Source organism: Oncorhynchus keta, chromosome 36 (genome assembly GCF_023373465.1).
Source record: "Oncorhynchus keta strain PuntledgeMale-10-30-2019 chromosome 36, Oket_V2, whole genome shotgun sequence".
NCBI classification, from domain to species: domain Eukaryota; kingdom Metazoa; phylum Chordata; class Actinopteri; order Salmoniformes; family Salmonidae; genus Oncorhynchus; species Oncorhynchus keta.
The window spans coordinates 21,166,414-21,177,151 of NC_068456.1; positions in this window are offsets into that span (position 1 = coordinate 21,166,414).

Genomic DNA, 10,738 nt, shown 5'->3' on the forward strand with positions numbered 1-10,738 from the left:
ACTCATACACAAATAAAAAGTTAAGGAACTGGTCAGATAACTAACCCAAACCCAAATTCGTCACTTAACACTCAAAAATAAGCATTTTCCAACAGTACAAATACTGTATCTTGATATTTATAGTTATAGTGCATTTGGAAAGTATTCAGACCCCTTAACGTTTTTCATACATTACAGCCTTATTCTAAAATGGATTAAAACGTTTTTTTTCCCCCTCATCAATCAACACACAATAGCCCATAACAACAAAGCTATAAGAGTTTTTTTTAAAGTTTTGCAAATGTATTAAAAATAGAAAACTGAAATATCAAATGTACATAACTATTCAGACCAATTACTCAGTACTTTGTTGAAGCACCTTTGGCAGCGATTACAGCCTTGAGTCTTCTTGGGTATGACGCTACAAGCTTGGAACACCTGTATTTGTGGAGTTTCTCCCATTCTTCTCAGCAGATCCTCTCCTCTCGAGCGTCGCTACACAGCTATTTTCAGGTCTCTTCAGAGATGTTAGATCGGGATCAAGTTCGGGCTCTGGCTGGGCCACTCAAGGACATTCAGAGACTTGTCCCGAAGCCCTTCCTGCATTGTCTTGGCTGTATGCTTAGGGTCGTTGTCCTGTTGGAAGGTGAAGCTTGGCCCCAGTCTGAGTTTATAAACTGGTTATCAGCGCTCTGGTGCAGGTTTTCATCAAGGATCTCTGTGTGCTTTGCTCCGTTCATCTTTGCCTCGATCCTGACTAGTCTCACAGTCCCTGGTTCACCGTATGGATGGCACCAAGTTTCCTCTGGATGTGAAGCTTGGCATTCAGGCCAAAGAGTTCAATCTTGGTTTCATCAGACCAGAGAATATTGTTTCTCATGGTCTGAGAGTCTTTTAGGTGCCTTTTGGCAAACTCCAAGTGGGCTGTCATGTGTCTTTTACTGAGGAGTGGGTTCTGTCTGGCCACTCTATCATAAAGGCCTGATTGGTGGAGTGCTGCAGAGATGGTTGTCATTCTGCAATGTTCTCCCATCTCCACAGAGGAACTCTGAAGTTCTGTCAGAGTCAGCATCGGGTTTTGGTCCCCTCCCTGACCTAGACCCTTCAATTTCGAGTCTCATATTAAAGGGTCTGAATACTTATGTAAATAAGGTATTTATGTTTCTTATTTTTTGATACATTTGCAAACATTTCTAAAAACCTGTTTTCTCTTTGTCATTATGGAGTATTAGAATAAGGCTGTAACGTAACAGTCAAGGGTTCTGAATACTGCCTCCAGTCATCTCCATTAAGTTGATGAGGCATAAGGAGGGTAATGGAAGTGTGGTTATGGGTTTGAGTGGGTGTGGGAGCACTGAGCTTGTGGCCAGGTGAGTAATGTCGACACTGACCCACTGCTGAACTTTCCAGGAACAACGCTGTCAGATCTCTAGAGAGAGTGTGTGTGGGGGTGGGAGTGCAGGGGTTGGAGTGTGTGCGTGTTCTTGAGAGCATGCAGGAGAGTGTGTATTTGTGCTTGTGGTAGCCTATTGTGTGGGTTGCTAACAGTAAATGTGCTTTAACTAGTCCATATTTATGTCTTTATTTAAGCAATAAGGCACGCAGGGGTGTGGTATATGGCCAATATGCCACGGCTAAGGGCTGTTCTTATCCACGACGCATCACAGAGTGCCTGGATACAGCCCTTAGCCGTGGTAAATTGGCCATATACCACAAACCCCCAAGGTGCCTTATTGCTATTATAAGCTGGTTATCAACGTAATTAGAGCAGTTCAAATAAATGTTTTGTCATACCAGTCGTATAAGGTCTGATATACCACGTCTGTCAGCCAATCAGCATTCAGGGCTCGAACCACACAGTGTATAATTAAGATTTTATCAGTGTTACATTTTTTATTAATGTTAATAGTCTTTTACCCAGAAAATTATCCAAGTAAAATGCTAATAGTAGCACACTGATTTTTTTGTGTGCTTTATGGTCAACTCAAGAACAATCTAACAGCCAGTATAAGCCAGTATAGTATTTTCTGCTGGTTCCTTGCTATCTTTTCTCAGACAAAAGTTAAAGGGCAAATAAATGATTCTGAAGTACTTCAGAGAGGAGTCAAATCATTACTCGTAGATTCCCCTTCTTTTGTCTAACATGGGTATAACAACTCTGAATTGTTGTGATTGTCAGTGAGCTCATGTCAGAAGTGGACATTTTGAAAGATTTGTGGTGGCTAAAAAAAACAGTTCCTCTACACAGTGAGAGGATGGGCCATAAACCCAGCAGTCTAACAGGGAACAATGCAGGGTCACTGCTCTCCACAGTGAGAGGATGGGCCATAAACCCAGCAGTCTAACAGGGAACAATGCAGGGTCACTGCTCTCCACAGTGAGAGGATGGGCCATAAACCCAGCAGTCTAACAGGGAACAATGCAGGGTCACTGCTCTCCACAGTGAGAGGATGGGCCATATACCCAGCAGTCTAACAGGGAACAATGCAGGGTCACTGCTCTCCACAGTGAGAGGATGGGCCATAAACCCAGCAGTCTAACAGGGAACAATGCAGGGTCACTGCTCTCCACAGTGAGAGGATGGGCCATAAACCCAGCAGTCTAACAGGGAACAATGCAGGGTCACTGCTCTCCACAGTGAGAGGATGGGCCATAAACCCAGCAGTCTAACAGGGAACAATGCAGGGTCACTGCTCTCCACAGTGAGAGGATGGGCCATAAACCCAGCAGTCTAACAGGGAACAATGCAGGGTCACTGCTCTCCACAGTGAGAGGATGGGCCATAAACCCAGCAGTCTAACAGGGAACAATGCAGGGTCACTGCTCTCCACAGTGAGAGGATGGGCCATATACCCAGCAGTCTAACAGGGAACAATGCAGGGTCACTGCTCTCCACAGTGAGAGGATGGGCCATATACCCAGCAGTCTAACAGGGAACAATGCAGGGTCACTGCTCTCCACAGTGAGAGGATGGGCCATATACCCAGCAGTCTAACCGGGAACAATGCAGGGTCACTGCTCTCCACAGTGAGAGGATGGGCCATATACCCAGCAGTCTAACAGGGAACAATGCAGGGTCACTGCTCTCCACAGTGAGAGGATGGGCCATATACCCAGCAGTCTAACCGGGAACAATGCAGGGTCACTGCTCTCCACAGTGAGAGGATGGGCCATATACCCAGCAGTCTAACAGGGAACAATGCAGGGTCACTGCTCTCCACAGCCATCGCTCCTGCCAACCATTTTCAACCTACAACCACCTAGGGGGACAGAGGGACAAGTGGGGTTGAGCACTACCAGAGGGGACAAGTTTAATCCTCCTGTTGTGTTCGTTTCATGTTAATTAGTTCTGTGTTCCAGGTCCAAAATGTCTGGCCCATTATAGATGATTGGAAATCCATAATAATACATACTGTATATTATTACCTAATGTTGTGTTAGATCTTTTTATCAACTCAAGTTCTTGTGAACATTACAAGTTTTGAACTTCTATTTGCTATTTATGGCCTGTAGGCCTCATTGACCTGATCTCATACAACTTGTTTTTGAGTTAAAAAAAAAGCATAATGTATGGATTATTTTGACTATAACAAATACTCAGATGAAACATATTGTGCTTTATATCATAGACTACTTTGAGTCAAAGTTTAACATGGACTCTCTTCTTCCTCATCACTGATCAAGAGCCTCACTTACAGTATACAGGGGAAAGGTTCCCATGGGGGTTGCCATGGAAGCCAAGAAGAGAGTGAGGTGTGTGTGTGTGTGTGTGTCCTCAAACACACATGAATGTGGGGGTCTGGGATAGGAAGTGTGTCCATCTGATAAATGGGCATGTGCCTGAACTCAATTATATACACTAATTGTAGTCTCAACCATTCATTTCTAATGACCGGTCATTCTTGACCGGGAACACCACAGGTGTACAAAAGTTAAATAAAACACCCAAAATGTTATGAAAATCATCTAAATGTATTTTGTGTGTTCAGATGCCTTGTGTGGACAATGTCAGGGAACCTTATGACAATCAGAATAAATGAACTACATTTTTCAGAGAGAAAACTTGTAAATCGGTCCAATTTGACCAGAACACAGCAGGAGGTTTAAGTTACATTTTTAATTTGTCAGAGTTCTGCATACAGACACACACCTGCTACACTCTAGACGTGTGTATATGTGATTGTATATTGTACGTGCAAGTCCGGGTGTATTATTTTCTTAGAATCAACATAAATCTCTATCCCCAAATCCCAGAATATTTCCTCTGTCTTTATTACATTGTAATCTGCAACTGTAACCTTTCTAACCCTACTCCTGGCTGCTGCAGCACAGTGGGTGTGAGCAGTGAACGGGCGTGTACCATAGGGCTGGGCCAGGCTGAAGCAGTTCAAACATTGAGCCATAACTCAGCTGCTGCCACTCCACTGTGCTCCCCTCCACTGGGCTCTGTGTGAACTCCTGCACGCTGGATGACCTGATGTTATCTGCTGTTTTCACACTCGCTGCGGCTTCTGGTTGTAATTACACTGTGTATAAAGCCTCCTGCCGGTGAGTCTCTCAGAGACTGAGGCCTTTCCACTCTTTGAGAGAGAGCTGGAGGAATGGAGGGAGGGAGATGAGCAGGTGGGGGTTAGAGAGGGAGGAAGGGGTTGGGGAACTTTCCACAGATGGCGATAGCAAGGATGAGAGTAGGCCAAGGTGATGAGAGTAGGCCAAGTCTGACCTATGAGGAAATGGGACACATGCATCATTCATATTCTTAAATACCATATTTCTCTGTTTCAGTTTTATTATGTGTGGGGAACATATTGCCTCTCGCATAGACTCCAAGAAACTTCTTGGACTTGACTCTGTTTTAGTGATCAATCAACTTACCCTGTTTCAGCTCACACCACCCTGCTTGCAAACATACTGTACCATCCTGAAATTTCTGATAAAATGTTTAATTAAAGGTATAATTGTCTATCTGATTTAGTAAAGATAAGAAACTCCAGTACACTGACTGTTGATTCATGCCAACATGAGATCTGTACTGACAAGGCCAAAGCCAAGTGCCTTACTTGCTGTAACATGACCTGTTTAACTGAGTGCATTCTCCTGATTTTTGGCAAGAGCCTCAAAAGGGTCTGGAACGTGGTACTACTCCGTCTGACAGTTGAAGATGGAAGGTAGCGCAATATTAAAATGAAATAAAATCAACGTTTATTGGTCGCGTACACAGTTGAGCCGATGTTATAGCCTAGTTAAATAAAGGTTAAACTTGTATTTTTATTTTTTATAAATAGCGGGTGCAGTGAAATGCTTATGTTACTAGCCCCAATAATACAGTCAAATGTCAAACAAGTACAAAAATAATACTTGAAAAAAAAAATATTGAAATGTTAGAACGAATCCAATTAACCCAAATAGCAAGTATTCACTATTCACTGAGCTGCTGATTTATCTTTATCTCACAGATGTAGAGGAGGCTAGACATGTTGTCTGGGGGTGACACAAAGATGGATGACTTGCTGCTCAGCCTTGGAAAAAGTGAAATCAGATGATGAATGTGTGGCCAGAATCTGGAGGAGACGGCTGTTCCCTCTAATGAATTGTGATGATACGTATTAACCTGGAAATAGGTGCAATGAGACTAACTTGAGAAGCTGGAAAACACAGTGCAGTGGATTTACCCAAACCTGTGGAGTGAATGCTTTTAAAGTCTCCAGCCTTTTGGAACGTCAATGTATGAGTAAAAAAAGAAACTGAAAGTAGTGACCTATAAATCCTATAAATATAAATAACCCACAACAAACCCTACAAAACATATGTGTACATGGCTGCTCATGTTTGTCCCCTGTGCATTAAAGTGTGTAGTATGTGCGTCAGAGATTGTCTGTCTGTATTTATGTGAATGAAGTGTCGCTGCAGTGTCCCAGGCGTATCTCCACGCCCGCTGTGTGACCTGGTCACCCTCCCTCCTTGTGCAGAGCTGCCACAGTTCAATTCCCACCATGGGAGCAGACAGAGGGAAGCAGACTGTTTCAAATACTCCTCTCGATGTTATATCAGGTTGCCTGCGACTGCTATGAAAAGTAAATGTACCTATTCACAGAGTGGAATTTGGGGAAGCACTCTTCCTGCACACAGATTCACATACCACAACGGCTAAAAATAACTGTGTCCGTCGTATTGTGCCCTGATGGATGGGGAAGGGTTCTTAAAGAGCCTACCTGCCAGTCAAGCGCACCGCCTTTTCTTAAAAGCTCTGAGGAGAGATCTCCCCAGAAAGCAACACAGCTTTCAAGGCACTTGTTCCTTATAGAGGGATATTTATCCTAACAGCAAACACGCAGGGGCACTTTCAGGTCAATGCTAAAGGCTTTCAAAGGCAAGCAGTCCGGGCTTTCTTTCCAAATACATTAAACAACTTCTTGACTAAGGCTTCTGGTAAAAAGCAGACCAAAGCCTGAACAAGTAAGAATAGTCAACTTCATTTATGTGACTCCTCCTCTCTCTCTAAAGCTTATTGGAAAGGTAATAAACCATGAGCCCTCTTAAAAACAATAATCATTTTAAGCAAATGAAAAGGCCTATTATATGACAGAGTCAGCAATGAACAACATGGTATGTGAGGAACAGAAGGCTACACTGATCAAGTTAAACACTCTGTATTCTTTGATAAGTCGGTGAAAACATGAGGAAACGATCTGTAACAACAGCTAAGGTTTTGTTTTCATTCCAGAACCAGTTATGCCTGCTGCTGGTTTGCACTGCTAGGCTGCGTTTTGGATCAGGAGGTGACACAAAACGTATCTTTAAACAAATACACGCAGGTCATAACCCTCTGTATTTATTCCCTGGTCCGTCCCAGACAGACACACACCACACAGACGTACACAAAGCCTAGGAGAGGATGCCTCTCACCACAGTGATGTCCTTGACCCTCTTCATTTGGGCACTGGGCAGGGCAGCCCAAAGCACACACAACTGAAAGGACTGATCAAACAGCCATGCTTGTATAAAATAAAATTGTCAAGTCTAGGACCAAAAGGCTCCTCAACAGCTTCAACCCCCAAGCCATAAGATTGCTGAACAATTAATAACATTTTCCACCGGACAATTTACATTGACCCCCCTTCCCTTTTGTACACTGCTGCTACTCACTGTTTATTATCTATGCATAGTCACTTCACCCCTACATGTACAAACCTCAACTAACCTGTACCCCCGCATACTGACTCGGTACCGGTGCCCCCTGTATATAGTCTCGTTATTCTTATTGCGTTACTTTTTAGTATTACTTTTTATTTTAGTCTACTTGGTAAATATTTTCTTAACTCTTCTTGAACTGCACTGTTGGTTAAGGTCTTGTAAATAAAAATTTCACGGTAAAGTCTACACTTGTTGTATTCGGCGCATGTGACAAATAAAGTTTGATTTGAGTTTCATTCACAGCGACTGTATTTGTGCGCCTAAAAGGGGGCGTGGGGTCGTCAGGGGGTCATAAAGTGAATCCAGCAGGGGGGAAGTACAGATCAGGAAGGAGGAAGAAAGGGGGGCAGGCGTTGTGACACGTCTCACCTGTCATTGCCCTTGAAGGTAGTGTGCAGCACTTTCCGGGTTGTTTTATGCTGCTCTGAGCCACTCTCTCTCTTTATTTGACGCATGGGTGGAACTTCCTGCTGTGCCCTGACAGAGTTCATGGTTCAGATGAACTTTTGAACTTCTGCTGGCATGTGGCACACGGTAGTACAGTGTATATCAACCCCACACAGGATTTTATAGCATAAACAACTCTGTCCCGAGACTCAGGGGCTCTTGCAGTTCATCCTCCCCCTCTGCTTCTGCTGTCAAAGAGGGTTCACAGCTCTTATTTTGTCCGCCATGTGCAAAACTTTAGGAAACTAAAACAGTTACCCTCAGATACTTTATTTAGCTTGGATTGTTTGAACTTTTCTACGAACTCTGCCTGACCTTGAGGCACAGGTTGCCACGAAACAAGCTTTTGCAGTTATTTGGCGATGAAACGCATGCTTCCTATCTCATTTTATCATGCTTCAGGGCTGGGAGTTCACTCTAACTGTATGCAACAAACCCAAACGTTTACAAGGTGAGCCTTCAATGGGTAAACGTGAAAAATGTGAAAACTGTAGCTTTATAAGTTTAGCAATTTCACAAGTAAACAACATATACTCCTTCCAAATACGTACAAGAGCATTAGACTACTTATGCTAACAAACACACACACACCCACACAGAAACACACACACACACCCACCCCTACAGATGTAGAATCTTAACTTGATCACCCTGTTACAGGAACATTTTCTTTCAAAGCAGGACATGTTTAACTTGTAATGTGTTTGAGGTTCAAAAATGCTTCTGAAATTACTATTTTCCCCTAACAAAAAATGTATCAACCCCTACACAAATGTCCATTAATTATCCTCTGCATAATAATTCACATTTCCTGTTGCTGCAGGATTATTTTCCTGCTGTAGAAAACTGGCTCAAATTAAGATCCTACATCTGTATACAAACCCCTATATGAACCCCCTACACACCTGTCTGATACACCATCACACACAAATAAAAATGTGTGTCGTATCATCTCTTAATCTCTTCTCTCACCACTATCATGCCAGATGCACTTTATTGTGATGGAAATGGAGGAGGGTGAACTCCAAAGGGAACAGCCAGAGGGCTTTGTCAGTCATGAACTCTGGAGGAGGTTTCAGCTTGTCCTCAGAGAAGCTGACTGCTGGAATGTCACAATAACAGATGTTGTCTGACAAAGCCAATAATTAGCGCTCACCTTGGCAGATCCCAGTTTAATTTGCACCTTATTCCTCCTGTGTGAACAGTTTGTGTCCTTTTCTGGATAAGGTCACAGCAGAAAGATGCTCTTTCTCTCTCTCTCTTACTGTCTCTCTATGTTTCTCTCTCTCTTACTGTCTCTGTTTCTCTCTCTCTCTGTTCCTCTCTTTCTCTTACTGTCTCCCTGTTTCTCTCTTTTACTTTCTCTCTTTCCCTCTTCAATTCAATCTCTGTTTCTGTCTCTCTCTTACTTTCTCTCTCTGTTTCTCTCCCTTTTACTGAGTCACATGATTAGAGCATTGTTTGTGGCTTCGATCATGTACTGCGTTTGTGTGTATGCGTGCGTGTGCGCCTGTGTGTTAGTGAGTAAGACAAGGGTTTTGCCATTAAATAGGTATTAGAATAGGTCATTTCCACTTTTGTCTTCCCTAGGTTATGACTGATGGACACTGATATACACTGCGATAATAAACAGTGCTGGTTTCTGCAGTGGGCAGTGTAGTGCAGTGGAGTTGCTACAGGGACCATAGAAAAGGGGATGTCAAATCTGTTTTTCATTGAGACATAATGTACTATCGGTACATGGATATCACCTCATTATTTGAGAAGGGTAGTTTTTATGGATATGAAACAACATGGTCTTTATAACATTTTGAAATCTAAATGGATATTTCCTTATGTTCTTAAGATGTTTGTCTTCTGAAGGTGTTTCCTGGCAGCTTCTTGTAAATTTCAGTAAATGTTGTTACTGTAATGTTTCTCTTTCCTTGTTGGTACTTTACATTTTTTTTGCCTTTGTCTCTGGAATGCTGTAAAAGAAAGTCTCAAACAAAGTCTATTGCCTAGCCCTGACTTCACCGAAAGAGTCAACATAGTTTCTGGATTTTGTTTTCTTTCTATGAAGTCTCATGTGTCTGGGCTGGTATAGTTTTCTCTAAAGACCGCTCCTTTACCTCTTTATTGTAATGAACTGTTCTCTCAATGACCTGGAAAAGCTATTTAAAGAAATCATTATTGATGTATATCTTTTGTACCATACTAGAATACAAGTCACATGATTCCAGAGGGAGGTTAGGAGGTCAGTTATCATTTACATTTCCTTTGGCACTAAAGGTGGCATTACCTAAATTTGGGCTTGATGTTTTAGGAGCCCAATCGTACCCTCCATCTGCCCTGGTTACCTCTAATTTCACAAATTGTTGTCTCTTATCGCTTTTAATGTTACTTTGAACCAAAGCGCACACAAGTGGAGAGTAAGAGTTCTAAGAGTGCATGAACGAACATACTTGTTCAAATGTGAAATGCACTTTGATTATGAAATATCCCTATTAAACTTCTTGCCGACTATTTTTTTTTATTTTCTTTACTCATTAGCGAACTATTTGAACCGGCAGATGAAAAGCCACCCCCAACCACAACACTGTAATTTCAGGGTCCTTTTAATTATCACTGAACTCTTCTTGACCCCAAGGTACCCTCTGAAAAGCCTCTCCTCTCGATTATAAATAATACCAATGGGTTCCTAATAGGTAACCTGATTGAGAGTTAGGGGGATTGATATGGTTCAACTAGAGGGCAAGAGTGCACCAGACATGCAAATGACATTAGAAGCTCTTTCATCCACCCTGCTGCGAAGTGAAAAGTCCCATTTTCACTCACAAGAGGAGGAGCAAGGTGGGAAAGGATCTGTTTGAGTGATCATTATCTTGTCCTTGTCATGTCCTCTGTTTTGCCACACTTGCCCTCTATAAAGCCTGGTTCAGCCTACTGTGTGTGTGTGTGTGTGTGTGTGTGTGTGTGTGTGTGTGTGTGTGTGTGTGTGTGTGTGTGTGTGTGTGTGTGTGTGTGTGTGTGTGTGTGCGTGTGTATGTATGTGTGTAAATAAATGAAGTCTGTGCAATGTAACTTAAAGAACATTTTGAGAGCACAAAAATACTTTAAATAAACATTGAGGGGATAA